The sequence below is a fragment of the Sinohyriopsis cumingii genome, chromosome 4 (genome assembly GCF_028554795.1).
Source record: "Sinohyriopsis cumingii isolate HCF-2022 chromosome 4, ASM2855479v2, whole genome shotgun sequence".
In the NCBI taxonomy this organism is placed as follows: Eukaryota; Metazoa; Mollusca; class Bivalvia; order Unionida; family Unionidae; genus Sinohyriopsis; species Sinohyriopsis cumingii.
The window spans coordinates 126643715-126655490 of NC_142964.1; the positions used below are offsets into that span (position 1 = coordinate 126643715).

At 40.9% G+C, this 11776-nt stretch overlaps 1 long non-coding RNA gene across 2 annotated transcripts in view; it reads right to left on the reverse strand.

Annotated features, from left to right (window-relative positions):
* LOC149802062 (uncharacterized) overlaps positions 1–10683 on the reverse strand; it is a 31902-nt gene extending 21219 nt beyond the window's left edge. The window contains exon 1 of one of the 2 annotated variants that reach the window (XR_016420777.1): positions 10634–10683. This is a non-coding gene — a long non-coding RNA (uncharacterized LOC149802062). Of the gene's footprint in view, positions 1–10203; positions 10289–10633 lie in introns of those variants that run through there. The other variant, XR_016420778.1, reaches the window with a different exon arrangement.
* Positions 10684–11776: the final 1093 nt, after the last annotated feature.

Sequence of the window (11776 nt, forward strand, 5' to 3'; positions counted from 1 at the left end):
CAGCGACACAGTGCCGTCTCTAGCTCTCTTGAAGACACCAACTGTCTGTTTTATTTTTCTTGCAACTATTTTCTTTCGTGGTAGGGTTTGAATCGAAGGGTCGTCAAGATGCATGAGGTGTTTAAGACGCAACGCTGTCGTTGGGTTCCTATATGCTTGGCTTTCACTTGCCTTGTGAAATATACCAAGTCATTGTCACAACGAGAGGTAGAGAGGGTATATATGGAAAGAATGAATTTGGTTAAATCATTTCTGAATCAGCAATCGAGAAGAAACGATCGCACGATTTCAGTGAGAGAGAAGAAGAACGTAAGAGGCAGCGAAGTGACGTATCGCCTCACACACGTAAAGAAGTGTTCGCTCAAATAGAAGACATGAGCGAACCTGAACCAACACCTTCCACGTCTGCGACCAGACAGAGAGAGTCTACTCCAAACCAAAGTTCACCAGTCAACCCTGAAAAGTACTATCACATTCGAGAGACGGAAAAGCGCTCCTCTAGAAAATTTAGAACCACGGCTTACACCTACACGGTGAAGTTTAAATATTTCAAGTCCGACGTACCGTTGGAGAAAGCAGAAGGGTTCATCACCGAGATGTGGGATTCTTTGCTCACCACACTCAAGCGACAATGTCAACCCAAAGAAGACGATCGCTTGACACTATCCATACAACACGACAGCTTGAAATCCCCTGTTTGGATCGAGTTTAGCAGACCCGCAGAACTGACCCCTTCCAAAGTCATGGACAAGATACAACAGGTGCAACAATCCAATGACAAGTTTGACATCACCGATGGTAAAGCCACACTGAAAATGGCCCACGTCTCTCTTCCTCAAGGGACAGGACGCAAAAAGGTCTTATTGGTGGACGACCTTCGCAACACCAAAACAAGTCTCGTCCGAATTAACAACCCTCATGACCAGATGTGTTTAGCCCGTGCCATCGTGGTGGGACGAACCTATGCCAACAAGAACGACACGGTAGAATGGAAAAGAACCTGGAAAACTATTCAACAATCCGACCGAGCCAAACAACGAAATGAAGCAGAACTCCTGTTACAACAAGCCGGACTGTCCAAAGACACACCCTGTGGCATTCCTGAGATGCAAAAATTGCAAGATGCCCTAGCTCCACGCTACACCTTGAAAGTGCACCCTCAAGAAATGCGCGGGCCTCTGTTGTTTCGAGGCCAACATTTTAAGGACGGAAAATACATTCACCTTTATCATCACGATGAACATTTCGATACCATTACCAGTATCACTGGATTCCTGGGATATGTTTATTATTGTGAGAAATGTGACTATGGTTATAATAATCGAGAGCAACACAAACATTGTGGATGGAAATGCTCAGGATGTTTGGCCTCTCCACCCTGTCTGAGCGAAAAACCAGTGCCTTGTTCAACTTGTCTGCGCACGTTTGTCAGCCCTACCTGTTACCAACAACATTTGAAGACGCAAGGTTCACAGAAGAAATGCGCTTGTCAACTGCTGAGATTGTGCCCCGCGTGTGGACAAGGCATACGTACCAATAGTGTCAAGGCACACGTATGTTCAGGAAAGAAAAAATGTCACATTTGTCACCACATCGTGGACTTGGAACACCAATGTTACGTGCAAAAATACCAACCCCCACCAGAGAAAGAGGACGGTCACAAGAAGAAAGGCAATTTCATCTTTTTCGATTTCGAATGCATGCAAGAGACTGGCATTCACATTCCTAATTTCTGCGTGGCTCATCGAGCATGCGAGAAGTGTATTCAAGAACCTATCTTCAGTTATTGCCCTTACTGCAGCAAAATTCCTGGAGGGCGTGAAAAAATCTTTCGAGGACCAAAGACGCTAGACGATTTTGCCAAATGGGTCTTAGACCCCATCGACAAGACATGGAGCAAAGAGGACATCGAACGTTACCGAGATTGTCATCGCCATGCTACAGTGATGGCTCACAATTTCTCCGGATACGATGGACAGTTTCTTTTGAGGTACTATACGGAACATGGCACCGAACGTCCTAAAGTCACTTTGAACGGAGCCAAAATCATTTTCATGCAAGTGGGACAAGTGCAGTTTAAAGATTCGATGAGTTACTTGGCCATGCCTTTGAGTCGAATGCCTAAAACGTTTGGAATGACAGAAATGGCTAAAGGGTACTTTCCACACTTTTTCAATACGGAAGCCAATCAACATGCCGTTCTACCCCATTTGCCTGAGGCTCACTATTACGACCCCGACAACATGCGTACCGAACAACGAGAAGATTTCTACGCTTGGTACCAGGCTCATGCCTCTGACCCCTTCGACTTTCAGGAAGAAATGTTAAAGTATTGTCGTTCCGACGTGGACATTTTACGACGTTGCTGTGGAAAATTTCGAGAACTGTTCATGGAACACGGAGGGGTCGATCCTTTGAAAGAAGCTTGCACCATTGCCAAAGCGTGTTCCTTAGTGTACCGCCAACGATTCATGCCTCAAAAGACCGTGGCTGTCATCAGTCCTCAAACGACCAACTATGTCAAGCGTCAATACTCGGTCAAAGCCCTACGCTGGTTACATTACTTGTGCGACAAGGAAGGCAAATGGATTCAGCATGCCCGAAACGGAGGAGGCGAAAGGACCATCGGAACGTATTCGGTCGATGGCTGGGACTTAGAAAACCCCAAGATCGTGTATGAGTTTAACGGTTGCTTATTTCACGGATGTCCCGTCTGCTACCCTGACCGTGACACTAAAAATCAGTTTTTACAACGGACCATGGAAGACCTGTACGAGGACACTTGTCAGCGACGCTTGAAGTTAGAACAGCAAGGATACCAAGTGGTGGAAATGTGGGAACACGAATACGATCACCGTTTGAAAATCGATCCCGAGTTTAAACGTGTCGTGGAAAGTTACAAGCTGATGGACCCCCTGAACCCGAGGGATAGTTTGTACGGAGGAAGGACCAATGCCACCTGTTTGCTGTACCAAGCCGACGAAGAGAAAGGAGAAGAAATCAAATACTTGGATGTGTGTTCGCTGTATCCCTACGTGTGCAAATATTGTCACTTTCCTACAGGGCACCCGCGATTGCTGACGGAACACATCGACCTGGTCAACATTCGACAATACGAAGGCTTGATCAAGTGCAAAGTTTTGCCTCCCACGAACCTATACCATCCCGTCTTACCTCACCATTGTCAAGGCAAACTGATGTTTCCATTGTGCCGTACTTGTGCCGAAACGTGCAACCAAGATCAGCCTTGTCAGCACACCCAGGAAGAACGGGCCTTGACGGGAACCTGGGTCAGCGTAGAATTGTTCAAAGCTATGGACATGGGATACCAACTGTTAGAAGTGTACGAAATTTGCCACTTTCCCAAGACACAACAATACCACAAGGGTGACCCTACTCAGAAAGGCATTTTCGCAGACTACGTGGATGCCTTTTTGAAACTGAAGCAAGAAGCCAGCGGCTATCCTTCCTGGTGTCACACTCCCGAAGACCAAATAAAATTCAAAGAGAAATACCGGGAACAAGAAGGCATCACTTTAGACCACATCGAGAAAAACGAAGGCAGGCGATCGTTTGCCAAAGTGATGTTAAATTGCTTGTGGGGTAAAATGGCACAACGACCGTGTTTACCCAAGACGGAATATTTGACAGAACCTTACCGCTACTTCCAGATGATTCACGACAAAACCAAATACATGAAACACGTGGACGTCGTTCGAGAGAATTTAATCTTGGTCAATTACGAAGAAGATCTGGACTTTGTACAAGACGACCCTTTTGGAAATGTCATCATTGCGGCTTACGTGACAGCTCATGCTCGCTTAAAATTGTACGAAGCTTTAGAACTGTTAGGGGATCGCGTCCTGTACTTTGACACGGACAGTTGCATCTACATCGATCGACCGGGTCAGCAACACCCTAACATCGAAGGAGACCGTTTAGGAGCCTGGACAGACGAACATCCTGACGATAAGATTCTAAGTTTCGCGAGTGGCGGTCCTAAAAATTACGGCTACGAATACCGGGACCCACAAGGAGAAGTGCACACAGAGTGTAAAGTGAAAGGATTGACTCTGAATTATCGTACCAGTCGTGTGGTCAACTTTGGCGTATTGAAAGAAGCATTGCAGTCTGGAGAGGATGCAAACTTTAAAGTGACCACCTACCAGCCGAACAAGATTGTACGTTTACCCACTCACCACATCGTCAGTCGACCCTTGGAAAAAGTCTATCAAATCGTGTACCAGAAGCGAGTGCGACTTCCCAACCACTTTACTTTGCCGTACGGTCACATCAATATTGGTCAGCATATAAAAAGGACAACGTCCAAGACCAACAGTTCATTGTCACTACTAAGACCAATTGAGAAAAAATGAATCCCTTCAAACAGCAAGTATAGAGCGTAAGACTCAAGTCCAATGAGAAACTCGGATGTGATTCTTTGCCTCACTATCACATCACCAATGCAGTAACACATCTTAGTTATTTATGTACTAACGCCATGACAAACTACGTGCAGCTAGTGAAACTTCCAGACCACAAAACTTTACCTTATGGACATACTGATATCACCCAGTATAAAAAGGGACGACTTCCAAGAACGACACTTCATTGCGAGGACAAGCAACGAGAAAGATGAATCACTCTACGCAGATGAAAAAAGAGAAGGAACAAACATCACTGACCTCTTTCACTACCATACCGTCACAGCAAAGTGCGTCCAAGAAGGGAAAGGATTCAGTAGACCTACAGGAGTATTTTAGCATCCAAATGACTCAGACAGCGACCTCAAGAAAATTTAGAACGACAACTTACACCTACACGGTGAAATTTAGAGACTTCGCGTCTGACATTTCAGCCGAGGAAGTAGCAGGTTTCATTACGGACCTACTTGACTCACTGTTAGAGGAACTCAGATGTCATTGCCAAGTCAAAGATCGAGGTCGTTTGAGCCTATCTATGTATCGCGACAGTTTGAACTCACCTGTATGTCTCGGATTTAGCACACCTGCAGAAATAACTTCGTCCAAACTTTTTAGGGCTATTGAAGACGTGCAGTCGATGAGAGGAAAATTTGACATCAACGAAGGAAAAGTAACCATTCATATGGTATACATTGTACCTCCATGGGAAGAAGACGATGACTGCACTTGATCTGCTTACTGATAAGTGTACCTAGCACGATGGATATAACAGCCGATTTATGAATGAAACGGATTAAGTGATGGGAAATATCTAGGCTGGGACACAAGTGCTAGCTGACCAGATTTTTAACAACGTGTGAGACGAATAGAGAGAGAGAAACATGAACTTTGTCCTATTTGATTGCATGTTACTTGTTTTGTGTTAGCTTTTTCTTATAAATGAACATTAAATGTAAACAGGTTTACTAGAGCCAAGAACTAAATAACTAGTAAATAGGTTTGTTTGATGTAGAAATGTTTATGTATTAAATGGATAGTGCTTAGACCAAAGCACAGGCCAGAGAGCCCATGTATATACTTGAATAAATGTTTTGAACCCATACAATAGACTTTTCTTTTTTGAGCCATTATTCTCTCTGTGAGGTTTGTTTTAGAACATTTCTGTCGTCTTTTCTGTGTGTTTAAATGTGTATTTGTATGTTTGTCCCTATCTACCCTTTGTCCTTACAAATACATTAAAATCCCTATAAAATGTTTTGACCCTATAAACCTCATGACGCCACCCAAAGATCAATTCCCATTGACATCCAGGTGACATTCCCATGTTCAATTTCCATTTACGACAAAGTGCAAACCCCATATTTTAACGTTAAAGTCCCATTGACGTTAAAGTACCGGTCCTGTTCAATTTCCATGTTCAATTCCCCTTGACGCTCTACAGTTCCATCCATGTTAAAATTTCCCATGTTAAATTCCCCTTGACGCCAGAGTGAATCGACTGTTTTTGCATGGTAAGTCCACTTGACGCTAGGGTGACCCCATATACTACTGTGGTTTGAATGTTTTCCACAAATTTGGACAACGCTCTGGAGACATAAAAATGTCCAATGACAATTGTAGAGTCAGGAACAGGTTTATCAACGTCCGGGCCTTTTTGCATAAAAAGTAACGCTTATACATGTCTCTTGACAGTTCGATTACGTCAACAGATATGTGGTCTTTGCTTTCTCCAGATTTGTATTTGTTTTTCTTGAGTGGTGTTTAGAAGTACATCATTACCTAAAGTACAGTTCATCATCTGTGACAGTCTCAATTAAATGTCACAGGTCATTCTTTAATTGGTTGGCGAGTAGATGTTTGGCGATTTCAACCTTCGTCTGTTCTTGATCTTGTTCAAAAAATTCATTTTTATCAACTGAGCCCTTCACAGAAACCACTCGTCACACTCAGCCATCGATGACAACTGTCTTCTAAGACTGATTCATCTTTCATGGATTCGCTACAGTCCACCTCAGAATCGTGGGATGTGAAAGAAAAAAGCATCTGTAAACATTGTCCATGTTGACCTTGATATCAGTCTGAGAGTATCTGAAGAGCGACCGGGTTTTATAGTATGTCCTGTGCACATTAGCAGACGTCCGGGTCTTATAGTATGCCCTGTGCACATTAGCAGACGACCGGGTCTTATAGTATGCCCTGTGCACATTAGAAGACGACCGGGTTTTATAGTATGCCCTGCAGACGACCGGGTGTTATAGTATGTCCTGTGCTCATTAGCAGACAACCGGGCCTTATAGCATGCCCTGTGCACATTAGCAGACGACCGGTTCTTATAGTATGCCCTGTGCACATTAGAAGACGACCGGGTTTTATAGTATGCCCTGCAGACGACCTGGTGTTATAGTATGCCCTGTGCACATTAGCAGACGACCGGGTCTTTTAGTATGCCCTGTGAACATTAGCAGACGACCGGGTCTTATAGTATGCCCTGTGCACATTAGAAGACGACCGGGTTTTATAGTATGCCCTGCAGACGACCGGGTGTTATAGTATGTCCTGTGCTCATTAGCAGACAACCGGGCCTTATAGTATGCCCTGTGCACATTAGCAGACGACCGGGTTTTATAGTATGCCCTTTGCACATTAGCAGACGACCGGGTCTTATAGTATGCCCTGTGCACATTAGCAGACGCCCGGGTCTTATAGTATGCCCTGTGCACATTAGCAGACGACCGGGTTTTATAGTATGCCCTGTGCTCATTAGCAGACGACCGGGTTTTATAGTATGCCCTGTGCACATTGGCAGACGACCGGCTCTTATAGTATGCCTTGTGTACATTAGCAGATGACCGCGTCTTATAGTATGCCTTGTGCACGTTAGCAGACGAAAAGTGTTTTATAGTATGCCCTTTGCACATTAGCAGACCACCGGGTTTCATAGTATGCCCTGTACACATTAGCAGACGACCGGGTCTTATAGTATGCCCTTTGCACATTAGCAGATGATCGGGTTTTATAGTGTGCCCTTTGCACATTAGCAGACGATCGGGTTTTATAGTGTGCCCTTTGCACATTAGCAGACGACCGGGTTATATAGTATGCCCTTTGCACATTTGCAGGCGAAAAGGGTTTTATAGTATGCCCTTTGCACATTAGCAGACTTGCTTTCCTTCTCCGACACACGTCACTGTCATTTACCTACGTTACGTCACATGCATATATCAACAATTGTTCGATGTTCTGTACTTAGAGCTGCTAAACATTTAACAGAAATGTTGGTTATTAATAGGCATTAAATTTATCGAAAGGTTCAAAGAAACAAAAACGTTATAAAATATTCTGAAGTTTCCAAATGCCTCTCATACATTTTAGACAAGCATGAGTGACGTTAATGACCGGACCAGGAGGAAACCAAAATCTATGACTCGACAGTTTATTTATTCATACACTGTCTTCCCCAAAAACATTATCCAATGGAAACAATAACCTAGACCTTTGTAGATTACGTCGGCGCTGGTTTGGTTGTCATTTACAAAATATAGGTTACATAAATATAAAGTATTTTCATAAGAAACATCACAAGATCAACAAATTAGGAACCAACTTGCAGTGTCAGAGTAATTTATATTTAATGTTTTCTTTTTAAAAAAATAATTTAAGCAAACTTCCACGTTCCTTTTGAGTTCATCTTTAATTCAATAAAAATGAAAACGTTTTCTTCTTTCAGTTTGAATCGTAAGGAGTGGATTATGTTGTGTCCTCTCATGTACTTCCCTTTTTAATGTGCATAGTTGGTATGGAGTCATTTCTTCTTACTACATCATTTAAATTAATAATTTAAATAAATTACAAAATATTGAATACGATAACACTATAAACTGAGAACTACTGTTTTGTCCGATAAGCACGTGTATATAATGCCATAGGTCGATGTATATATGAAAACTATATGTTATAAAATATGGATTGTATTTAATTGCATACAACCAAAATATGTGTATTGGTAAAAATAGTTCCTGTTAATTTTCATTATTTTATTGTGTCTGTTTGAAATCAGTAAAAGAATACAGTAAATAATTTCCATTCAGTAACAAAAATTAGATAATTCATTACAAGCTTGTTGAAAAGAGAATGAAGGTAAGAAAATGTATAGGAAAGGTCACGATATCTCTCAACAGAAACCTTCCTTGCCATTCCTGCTAAAATGAATCTGCCAAACAAGATTACAAGAGGTTATAATTTAAATTTAAAACAAAACTATTAAAACAAACAACAAAAAAGACAATTATAACCGTTAAGAGAAACCCTATATAAAAAACCTTGTTAAAATCATTGTAAAGTACGTAGATTCAAGAGTAGAAGCAGCAATTACAACAGTACATCTTTTCTTGCAAGCGAAAACTTAAATTCTATAATCTTTACTTTATGTTGGTATTGCTGAGTTCATTTTTAATAGAAACAATAACATTCACTTATACCCACCTCTCCTGCTTAACGTTTTCTATTGTGCAGTTTTCTTTACAGTTGAATGCTTAATATTATGAATGCAAGCGCTAAAAATGTAGAAGTTTCCATGGGCTTCTCCATCAGGGACCCCACCGTTGGTTTCATCCTACAGACTTAACGCATACTTGTTTACTCTCCTACCTCCCTCAAAAAAATAACATCTCTGACTCCGAATCTGATTATGGGCCATCCATTTAGTACGTACGCAAAAATCTGACAAAGCTTGACCTGTCCCTCCTCCCTGTACACGTGCGTACTTTTTTTACACACCCACCTGCGTACGTACGCTTGACGCACCCCCCTCCGAATTCTATAGAACGGCCTATATTTAAACCACGCAAAAACTATCAAGGATTAATAATATTAACGTGTTTAATAAAACAGATAGTCCACCGACGTTGAATAACTGGCTGCATCAAAGAAATAAGCTGCGTAACTTTAAAAAGATCGTCTATTTTCCGCTAAAATTCAAACGCAGACTGGTTCAGTCGAACAGATTACATATTAGACAAATTATTATAGAGATTTTACACCCTCCCCCTTTTATCCTTTGCATAAGTACATTATTACTCCACCCACCCACCCACCCCCACCCCCACCCCCACACACACAAACACAAGCGTATGCATTTGGGTTAAGCACCCTCCGCCCTCCATGTGTACGTACTAAATGGACGGCCCCTTACTGCTAATACTGTCACAACTTCCACCACCGTAGCCACCACCACGCAAATGCTGCTGTTACTATTACTACCACAATCGGAACAAGCATTACTACTAAGTTACAACCACCATCATCTCTTACGTATACTGTCTACTATTACTAATAGAACTAATACAACCAAACATAATTTTCACTTACAAAACATTCATACACAGACGACTACTAATACTAATGATACTATTACATAAAAAAACCTACATCCGTAGTCTCTACTACTACTACTACAGCAAAGTTCATTTAAACCTACCTCCAGGTCGATGCACATTATTAGTTATAAGTAATCTTAGAATACATAGGTCTTTGATTAAAACTATAAACATATATGCATGTCAATTAATTCTCTACAATGTCTCTGGTTGGTTCTTCCCGGGGTTTTCCCTTCTTTTTCCACCACTAGATATACTGGCCGCCATGTATTGCCTAATACGTGCTGAAAAATGGCGTTAAATGAATAACAATAACAACAACAACGTCTCACATACCTTTCGTAAGATATCAGTTGCGTTAGTTTCTTTTTACCTGGCGTTAAATTACACAAAGTGATGCTTACCGAATTTCAATGGGCCTGAAAATTAAACACTTTCTTAAAAACAGACATATTGACGTTATGTACAAAAATATCTGCCAACTCGGACTTTCTGTCTCTTGTAAGGTCAAACTTGTCATTAAATAATATTGACCTTTTACGTAAATAAAATGATATGTTGTCTTTTCCAAAGTGCATAAGTACTCATATACATTTGTAAAATATTTATGAAGAAAGAAGAAAATAATTAAAATGATATAAGATGAATAATGTTCAAGAAACACAATGCAGGTAGTTTCACGTGAAAATTACTGACCAGATAACCATCAAATCTTACACCATGATTTGAGTACAACTTTCATGACGACAGGGAGATTGATCATGTCCCACTGATAATGTATAAATTAAAAATAAAAAGTGCAATGTTTAAAAAGACAGGATATAAATGTATTACCTTGGCGTCTGTTGTCCTAAACCAGGTGAAAGTCTCAAAGAGATACAAGCAGAAACGAAAGAGGAAGTAAATTTTAATCGACAGTAGTAAGGCGATGGATGATCACAGGCCACCTTCTTCATCTATGGTGGACACCTGTAAAAGGAATGATTCGTCTTCGTTAAATAAAACAGGATGTAGCCATTAAGAGAGTGACCATTAATCATTATTCAGCTTACTATTATTTCTGCACATGAGTGCTTACTGCTAATTATATTATATTGAATCATTTCATCTTTGTCTGATAAAATGAGAACCATGTTACTGCAATTTCCACTTCAATGACTACTTTCAACTGCGTTTGAAACATAAATGACTCTTTAAATACAAGCCATTAAACATATTTTATAATTAACTTTAAGATTTTACTGCAATGAATCTGATATGGACAGTGAAGGTAAACGATACACGTTTTTCTCTGAGAGATCTTGAAAGATAAAAATAACAATACAGAATAACATAATTACACACACATTGCTAAAAACAATGGTCTGGCAGTCACATGAATCCATTATTATTATATGTTTCTCTTCCTTGATCCTGGACATCGTAAAAGAACTGAGCACATACAGTCATACAGGATTGTATAGGAAAACTGCAGAACTAGAGAAAACTTGAGTGTGAGATTAAGAGAACAGATTTAGTTTCTCAGTTGTTCAATCGTCATGATATGTTGCTCTCTGTTCTTCTACTCATCACGGTGATACTTTAGAAAACCTCCTTAACCTAAACCTGGTGATGCTTAAAAACCTGTTGATAAGTTATTATCTTCCGAACATTGCCACCGTAATGGGCGTTATTATATGCTCATTGTTTTCTCTGTTAACTTTACATTGTCATAATCGTTCAATATTAAGCGATGATAAACTCGCGTGCTAATACACATATTGCATTCACGTGCATAAAGGAACTACTTTCTATTGTAGGCAAACAATGGACGCAGACGCCCGCACTTTTGATTTGTAAACAAATCATGTACACTCGCATAAGAGGCGCTTTACGTTGTGGTTGTTTAAATTTGTTTCTGAATGAACTAAAACAGATGTTTCGTGGACTGCCACATACCAACTGCTTTGGCATATTCCGCATTAACTTTGTTTATAC